This window comes from Asparagus officinalis, chromosome 1 (genome assembly GCF_001876935.1).
Source record: "Asparagus officinalis chromosome 1, Aspof.V1, whole genome shotgun sequence".
Classification (NCBI taxonomy): Eukaryota; Viridiplantae; Streptophyta; class Magnoliopsida; order Asparagales; family Asparagaceae; genus Asparagus; species Asparagus officinalis.
In genome coordinates, this window is record NC_033794.1 from 118664952 (window position 1) to 118675011 (window position 10060).

General features: G+C 32.7%; 1 long non-coding RNA gene across 1 annotated transcript; it reads right to left on the reverse strand.

The window, feature by feature from the left end:
• On the reverse strand, positions 361-1927 carry LOC109844144. Its single transcript, XR_002247877.1, has 2 exons — positions 1790-1927; positions 361-656 (listed from the first exon to the last, which is right to left on the reverse strand). It is a non-coding gene; the product is annotated as an uncharacterized LOC109844144 (long non-coding RNA).

Sequence of the window (10060 nt, forward strand, 5' to 3'; positions counted from 1 at the left end):
GCTCCTTTCCTCTTCTCAGCATGAGCTGATCTTTACTGTGTTACGCAACTGTAAACAAGACAGTGAGACGTGAAGGAAAATTGTAAATAAACACAAGTACACAAAAGATCTGCACACAAAATTGCTAGGCAATGGAAGAATTTATCTACGTGCATGTATGAAGGTTACATCAGAAATTTAATGGTAGATCCATAAATTTCCTTCAGAATGCTGGAGACCAGACACCCTGCACACTCTCTCAATGTACAGCAGAGATACAACAGATGAAACAAAAACAAAAACAAAAATAAAACCAGTACTTGATCATCTGAAGAAGAATAACCATCAATGAGAAAATGATCATGATATTTAGCTGTGGCAAAAGGGAAAAGAAATCATGAAGTGAATTATCCTGAGCACTGCCCCGCATAGTCTCTGTTCTTTACAAACAAATCCCACATCTCTCCCTCTTGACCACAATATGGAAATCTGAACACAGAAAATCCTCTTCAAACAACAAACATAAAGATAATTTTAAAAAACAGTTTCCTTCTTCTCTTGCAGGATCAAAAACGAGGGATGAAGCTCCATTCAGGATTCCAAACCAAAGCAAGGAATCAAAGTTCTAGCTAGTCTCAGTAGCTTCTCGTCTGACATAATATATTGATGCTTACATTCTGCAAATTACGGACAACATAGAAATTGCATAAGAGAGGAGAACTCATCTCTAAAAGCTAGTTACAGAAAACTCAAATATATTATAAACCACGTTGATTTCCCAGTCCAATCACGCACATTAGCACTTTCCAATAGTCTAATCTCGGTTGAACACTAAATTCCTTATTTCACCCCCTTTGACTTTGCACAAAACTAACCCTGAACAACAATGCAATGTCAGCGTCACCACCACTTGCTTGAAACTGAGAAGGTGGGGTTGTTAGGAACTCACGTACCTATCCTAGGGAGGGAACCAAATCTCTTATAAACCCAAAATTGACTCCCAACTTAGTCGGTGTGCAACTAAATGGACCCTAATATTTTGCAATGAAAAAATGTTCTCCACCTAAGGAATCCATGTTCCCTTGAAAGAATTTCTCAAGGCCTTACAGCACAAGCATCACTCAAAAAGTTCTTCAAATAACAGAATAAGACTTCTCACAAAGAAAACATTTGTTTAAAATGTCTAAGTATCATGCCATTAATTCTCACGTTTCACTCTGCCTGCAAAGGATCACTTCCCATCTTCATCAACTTATCTTGTCATAATTTCTCTTCCAAATTAAATTTTAAAAAAAACTTATGCAATGTACTTAGAGGAGGAGGGAATATTAAGGTAAATAGGAGAACGCTTAACCAAAAACCCCTAAAGCAGAGAAACAACATAAGTATTCCGCTACGGTTTATAAGGCTTCACACACAAATTGTCCTATCTTGTAAAGCAATCCATATGAATGACACATAAATGATCATGCTAGTTCAATAACTTTCAACTATTGTATCATCACATAGTAGACCAATTCATCATTCACAGGGATGATCTCACGCAACAATCGAATGTTCATCATTATTTCTTAAATATAAGACTCAACTAACAAATGTAGGTTGCATCAAAACAGATAATCTCATACTGAAATACTCAAAGCTAAATAGAAATCAGAATTTGCTGACGCCCGCTCCTCTCCCATTTATCCATCATAAGATACTTTCTAATCATGGACAGTAATTCATCAGAATGACAAGCAAATGTTCACGCTAAATCGATAACTTTAAATTAATGGATTAACATCATTTAAACCAATTCATCACTCACAATGGATATAGTTCACACAACCATCAACATGTACCAACTATCTCATAGACACATCACTGAAGCAACAATCTCGAGCTTAGGGATCAAAACCTGGTCACGAGCCGCTCCCCGCCCGAAGAAAATCTCAAGCCCCGATCTCTCCTCGCTGGCCTAATCCGTCTCCCTCCCGTCATCCGTCCATTCCTCCGCGCCTTTCGTCTCATGTTCCCCTCCTTCTCGTATAGTCGGCAAGGCCCCAGACGTCCCGCCTTCCAAAATGCAACGCGTGCCCTAACGTTCGGGCTCGCACTTCTTCGGCACTCTAGTTCCTCCACCGCCGCCGGCCTGCCACCGGCCTGCCTCACCATTCTGCCGCGATCTCCTCCCTCCCATCCCCCGTCCCACCTCACCTGCTGTCGCCAACGCGTACGTCCTCCCGAACCTCACCTCCGTTCGTCCTAACCTCTTCCTCCCGGCCTCCCTCCGCGCACGTCTCCGCCGTCAAATCGACCTCCGCGATCTCATCCACCGTCTTCTGGATCTCTTCGCGAGCCTCCGGTCGAACGAACAAGATACCGCCTCGTGGCGGGAGCAGTTCTTGAGCCGGGGCCGGAGGATATCCGGACCAAAGGCTTGAGATGGGAGGTCCAGGGCTCGGAACGGTGGCTCGAGGGAGAGAGGGGGAAGTGGGGCCGTGCGCGAACGACCGAGGGTGGCCGTGAGGGGTGGGAGGGCGGAGGTTGAAGGGAGGGAGCGGTCCGCAGTCGGTGCGGGGGACTCTGCAGGTTAGGATGAGGAAGTAATGGAGGGGTCTTTGTTGGTTTTCTTGGAGGACCGGAGCCATTTGAGGAGGGCGTTGACCGCTTTGGTTAGGGTTTCGTCGGGGATGGCTCGGGGTTTGGCCATGGCGGGGGTTAGGGTTTCGGTGGAGAAGTCGGGGGACCAAATTTCTTGTTTTTCTTGAAAACGCTTTGCATTGCTTTTTATATAGTCCCCCCTATAGTAGCGCTGTTTAGTAATTACTACCCCCGTGGTTTTTTTTTCTATTGCGAATAGAACCCCTGGGTTAAATTTATTTGGGATTTTCACCCTTGGCGAAAATTTTGATAGATCTTGCCCATGTGCGAAAATTTTGATAGATTATGCTGAACTGATGATGCATGCAAAAGTTTTCTAATGATTCATTCGTATTTATGAGGAAGATTTCTCAATAAGTAAGAAAGCCCAATGCATGAGAGGTATTTCTGGTCACTCTGATTTATGATGATAATTTAAAAGGAATACGGAAGATCAAAGCTTGAGAAGGGGCTTTTACTACATATATATAAAATTGTTTAAATCTATTAGTTTGTTTCTATTATGCTGAACTGATGATGCAAAAACATTTATGGTGAATGTCACAAAACCCTCATAAGTTTGATCATTTCTCAGACAAACCTCCTTAACTTTCAAAATATCACAGAACCCCCTGTTTTAACTTTTGGGTTTTTAGAAAGCCCCGTTCAACTTTAAACATTTTTCAAAAGGAAAAAAAAAATAAGAGTGTTAATTTGGGAGTTTTCTAACAAATCTTAAAGGAAATTTTGTTACATTTTAGAAGTTAAGAGGTTATCTCAAAAACATCCGCACTTGAGGGGGTGTTACAAACCCAGTTAAGTTAAAATAAAAGCTCAGACGTAAACACCGTTAGTTTGGTAGTTTATCTGGCATTTTGAAAGTTAAGAGGCCTATTTGAGAAATTTCCAAACGGAAGAGTGGTTTATAAATTTTGCCTTAACAATGGATTACATTTCAGCACAGCTGACTCCAACTCTTCCAAAAAGTGACAAATAGAAGACTTTTTTAAAATCACATGGAACTAGTGTGTACTCTGTGTAAAGCACGACCCCCTATTTTTTTAAGTATTACAGTTTGAATGTGACTCACTCTAAAGTTTAATACATTTAATTTGATTATTATATACTTAAAATCAGAAATCATATTTACTGCTCTACACTTAAAAGGGTAATGTTCATAATACAGTAAATATTGTATTGCGGACAGTAAATTTACTCCTACTTACTTAAAGTGAACTCAAAGATTTGTTGTGCATGGTATAGTAATTTACCTTAATTTTTACTGTGGCATGAAGAACAGATATAGCTCTGGGGTGACAAGAAACAAAGTAGATGTCATCGGAAGTTTATCCATAAAGTACAATGATTGGTTTTTTTAAAGAGTGAAGATACAATGGTAGCTCGAACTTGGAAGTGATCTCTTCACGGTGCAAGCTGTAGCTGGTGGCAAAACCAAAGTATACAGTAAGAGTCTGTTCGTTTGTTTTCTAAAAACCAAGAAATGGAAATGAAAATGGTGAAAATCTCAAAACTCACAATTTCCTCCATTTCCATCCCTAAAACTCACCCACAACATCCAATAAAATATTATTTCCATCCAACAACTCATCCACATCATCTAATAAAATATGATTTTCATCTAACCACTCATCCATCACATCTAATAAAATATTATTTTCATCTAACAACTCATCCATCACATCTAATAAAATATTATTTTCATCCAAACATCACTCAACTCATCTCTTCTCATCATTTCAAATCACTCACATCATCCAATAAAATATTATAACAATTCACCCCATCTTATTAACATTTTATTTCTTCATTTTCATCCCAAAAAGTTATGAAAACACTTTTCTTAATCTTTCTTCACATCACCCAATAATACAATGACAACTCATCTCATCTCATTTCATTTCTTATTTTTAAGAATGAACCGAACAAAAGAAAACAAGAAACTACAGGAAATAGGTTTCTTATAATCCATTTCCTTATTTTTTTCCGCCAACCGAACACTCCAAAACTAGTTTTCTTAAAAAATCACAAACATCATCCAATAATAAGGTGACAACTAACATCATTTCAATTTCATTTCTTTGATTTCCTTCTTTTTTAGCCAACCAAACACTCCAAAAACAATTCTTCATTTTTTTTAGGAAATAAAATGGAGCTATTGCCTTCTACAATGTTTGCAGGCTAAGTGCATTAATTTCGGCTAAAAGAAAATATATTAAATATCACTGCCAGCTTTATTTTAATTTTTAAACAAGAGCTGCGGATGGAATTTGCTAATTTCTACGTGATACTCTAACGCCTCGTTTGGTACGCGGGAATGGACAGACTTGGGAATGGAATGGAAGAAGGAATGGAATGGATTGCATGTGGGAATGGAATGGTCATTCTCATTCTCTTGTTTGGGTGCATTCGTAGAATGAAGCTAGAATGAAAATCTCATTCCCATTCCCATGTTTGGTATCATTAGTACACAAGTGAGAATGAAATCTCATTTTCTAATAATGCCCTTACAATAACATAGATTTTTAATAAGATAAAAAATAAACATTAATGATAATAACTAAATAATTTTATATACGCATATGTTATATTAATCTAGATATGTGTTATATACTAATGCTCGTGTTATCCATCAGGTGTATGTTTCGTTTATATTTTTTAAACAATACTCGCTATTTCTTAGTCTTAAAAATTAAAGAAAAAAAAAGATTATCGTATCTTTCATAGGTCCAAAAAAAAAAGAATGATATCCACAATCCACAGTTCTAGATATATAAATTAACTTATTTGATAAAGTATCAAAATCACTCAATTCATAATAGCAAAAATCCATAAAACAATACCAACTAAAATAATAAGTTTCGAAATAGCAAAATGATATACTAGCCTAAATTGTCAATCTAAAATTGCCCACTTGCATAGGCCTCACCCAAACATTCTTTATTATTAATATGGATATAATTGAAAAATACCTAACTAGTTTTTGATTCTCACTTGAATGGGAATGACCATTCCTTATCTTCTCACTTGGAATGCTCATTCCCACAAATAGTGGGAATGATCATTCCTAGGGAATGGTCATTCCAACATCTAAAATATTGGTGTGTTTGGTATGAGGGAATGGGAAGTGGGAATTGCATTCCATTCCTCCTCATTCCCGCGTACCAAACGAGGCGTAAGGGGTTGTTTGGTTGCACACTTTTTGAGAAAACTTTTCTCAAAACATCTGACAATGACAAATTTGTAATTAAAAGTTTTTCAGAGATTTCTGTAAATTGTGTTTGGTTCAACAAAAAATTTACAGAAATATTTTCTATAAAATATCAAAACCTACCAAATTTTACAAAAAACAATTTTCTCTCAAAATGAGAGGAAATCACCAGAAATCTGACGCATACCATATTTAATTAAAAACCTACCAAATCTTGTTATTTTCTATAAAGTTATGAGCAATTTTTTTGTTTTGAACCAAACAAGCAAAGTACAAAAAACAAGAAAATTGGTACTTTTTGATTTCTCAAAACTTTTCCTATAATTTTTTTAAGAAATACAAGGAAATCATATTTTAAGTGGAAAACATTTACTATAATTTCTAGAAATTGAACCAAACACCTCCTAAAGCACAACTGTGAAGTCTTTCTTATACAAACCTGGGAACATATCTAACCAATTCAAGTACTAAGTAAATGAAACAATTATCACATTATGATCATAACCTGGCTTCAATTCAGAGAGAAACGGAAATAAATTATTAGTAAAAGAAAAGACAAGTAATTTATGTTACAATTCCACATGCAATCCATTCCATTCCTTCTTCCATTCCATTCCCAAGTCTGTCCATTCCCGCGTACCAAACGAGGCGTAAGGGTTTTGCTTTGGTGAAGTAATGCCCCTTGTATATGGTACAGGTCAAACATCAAACCATTGTCAATTTCTTTGTTTCATTTTCTTTCTCCTTCTCAACATTTTCTTCGCTTGTGCTTGTCCACCACGTACAGTGTGTGTTTTCTCTAAATGATCATTAGAAATGTTCCTTAACCCCTCTTAATTAGTTTTGTCAAATAACCCTGTTAACTAATTAATTAAAACCAGTAGATGTAATTAGGCAAATCAAAACCAGATGTGACTATAAAACCAAAACGACCCACATATAGAAAGAGCCCCTTTCATAGCCTTTTTAACAAAATTTTTAAAGTTTAATTTTCACAATACCATCTTAAAAATGCCTCTAATTAATTAATTAATTTTGATTTTATAATTAGAGTGTAAACCTGAGAAGGGTATTTTGGTAGTTTTACAAGTTCGCCCAATATATTGAAAACCTATATATGGGTTTTTTTTTCTGAAACACCCCAAATTTAAGGGCTATACTTAAAAGAGAGGTTTTGTGAAATTTATGCAAAACTTGAATATCAAGACTTAGTAAGGACAAATTTTGAATATCGACCCATTTACAAAAATAATTGTAAAAATCGACCCATTTTCAACATATTTGTCAAAATCGACTCAGTTTCAGCCAAATGGATGAAACTGAGTCGATTTTGACCAAAAAATGTCATAAAATTCACGGGACTTCATGTCCCGTGAAGTTTAGCAGCCAAGTAATTAATCTGTGTAAGTTCACGGGACTTGAAAGTCCCGTGAACTTGTAAGGAGTGTTTTAGCTTCACGGGACTTAAAGTCCCCGCTGAATTTCTAGTTTTAAACAAATTTTAAACAAAAGCGACCTATTTTTTCATGAAGTTTTAAACAAATTTCACGGGACTTGAAGTCTCGTGAAAGAGTTGGCACTGTTAATCAAATTTCATTAGAGAGTCTTTCACTTACAGAGATTTGAAGTTTCGTAAGTTTTTTGGTCAAAATCAACCCAATTTCAGCCTGACTGAAACAAATCGATTTTGATAAATATGTTGAAAAGAAATCGATTTTTATAATTATTTTTGTAAATAAGTCGATTTTCAAAATTTGTCCTATGTTTTGAGTATTTTACTCTCTTCTCTTGTGAAAGACGTAAAGAATAAAGAAAAGGAATGGTACACCTTAAACTGATAACGACCGCTGACAGCACTCTGAAGTACCTCACAAACTTGATGATGAGCAGGGATATTGGCTAGCGAGGGATGTTGAGAGGTACTGACAGCAGTACCCGTGCGTTGTAAAGTGTAAAGGGGTTGCAGTCACAATAAATTTGATGAATTTTTGCCCAATTTATGTTGATCCTGTAGCTTCAACTTGATAGCTAAACTAACTAATTAGTACTTAACAAGTTACTCATACTCCAGTTTCTTGCTTCTATCATGTGAAAATCTGGAAAGCATAGTTGAAATATCAAGTCTCGCGGGAAACTATATTCAAAAACATATAATACTTACACTGAAAATTACATAACACTTGCTAGAACAGACGTTGAATTTTTTTTAAAATTTTATTACAGTACAAAAAGTACAACCATCAAGCCTAACTATAACTTTATGTACAACGCTTCTCTACGAAAGCGTTTTCAAAACATCATGGGTGTTTTTTGTCAACGTTTTTTGTCAACAATAGTTTGATCTTTTGAAACACTAGCATTAAACATAATATAATCTATTTTAATTGATATATTATAATATTATATATATAATTAACATATTATAATATTATATAGAATTAATAGATTATAATATTAGATATTGTACATATTTGTAATATGTATATTATACTATATACTGAAATATTATTTTCAAATGTTAATATTTAATTATTGTTTATATAAACGTCTTATTATTATTATTATATTAAACCTTATTAGTAATAATATAATTTTTAAGCTATTTCCATATAAGCCCCTTAAATCATGGGTATTTACAAAAATACCCCTAAAATTTAGTATTTGCAAAACTACTCCTCAAATCATCAATTTTATGAAAAAAAATCCCTGAAATCAACAAATCATCAATTTGGTGCTAAAAATTTAACAATTTTGTTAAGAAATTTTACATTTTGATTATAAATAAGCTTATCAAAGTTGATGATTAATTGCTTTGAGGGTAATTTTTCCAAAATTGATGATTTAAGAGGTAGTTTTGTAAATATTGAGATTTCGAGGGTATTTTTATAAATACCCATAATTTAAGGGGTATATATGCAAATAACATTTTATTTTTATACCATAATATCACATTATTATATTATCATATTATTATCATATCAGTATTTGTTATAATTTATATACTTTATAATATATATACTTATTTTGTTATTATTTTATAATGTAATATATCATTATTTATTGTATAGTATATTATGAATATATTAGTATTTAATCTTTTTCTAGAGGAGTTGTTGTTTTATTATTAAATATTATTGCATAACGTGTTACAATTTTTAATATATTATATAATATATTTTTAAACACTAATGATATGACCTATTAATTAAATAATATAATAGAATAATTTTTATTATGTAATTAAATATTATATTATTACTGCATGTTTATTTAATAATAATAAATTATTATCCATTATTTTATAGATATATTTTCTTTTATTATTATTTAATATCAATTTAATATATTTGTATAATATGTATAATAGAATTTAAACTATAAATATTGTAATATAATAATTATAATATTATATGTATTATTTATTAATGGTATTAAACATAGTATTGATATATTAGGAAACAAATATTTTAATGTAATTATTAAGTAACATGATATGACATATTACTATATTATATTTATATTATATTAAATTATATTATATATTATATTTTTAATATAATGTAATGGAATATATAATAATAATAATTATTATTTATTATTTACTATTAATATAATTTATATAATAATATTTAAAATATAATTATTTAATATGAATCATAGTATTATATGTATTATTAATTAATGGTTTTAAACATAGTGTTGATATTTATTTGGAAACTAATGTTATAATGTAATAAATGAAATTATATGTTATATTATGTAACAAATATATTATATTACATATATTATTAATACACTATATTAGACTTTATATTATTAATACACTATATTATGTAACAATTTGCCGCTTTAGTCCACTAAGTCATCTCTCCCAATTAAAAATTGAAATATTTCTAGATGATGTGACACGGGAAGTAAATATATTAAAAAACCTCATCTTCTCTTTATTTTTTAATTGTATAACTTTATTCTTTAATTATATGATTATTATATTGTGCTTTTTATTTTTTATATTTTCACCTAATAAAAAATATCATGTTTTCCAAACGGATAGGATTTTGTTTTTACCAAAAACACCATAGAAACTCTAAAAACACTATGGTATCCAATTGCTCTCCTAGAGTTTTGATATGGTGATAGAGGCAAAATGGTACCAGAGCAAAACCCAGGTTCAATTCTAGTGGATTTTATAGAAATAAAGATACTGCCCCGTGAGTCATGGAACAA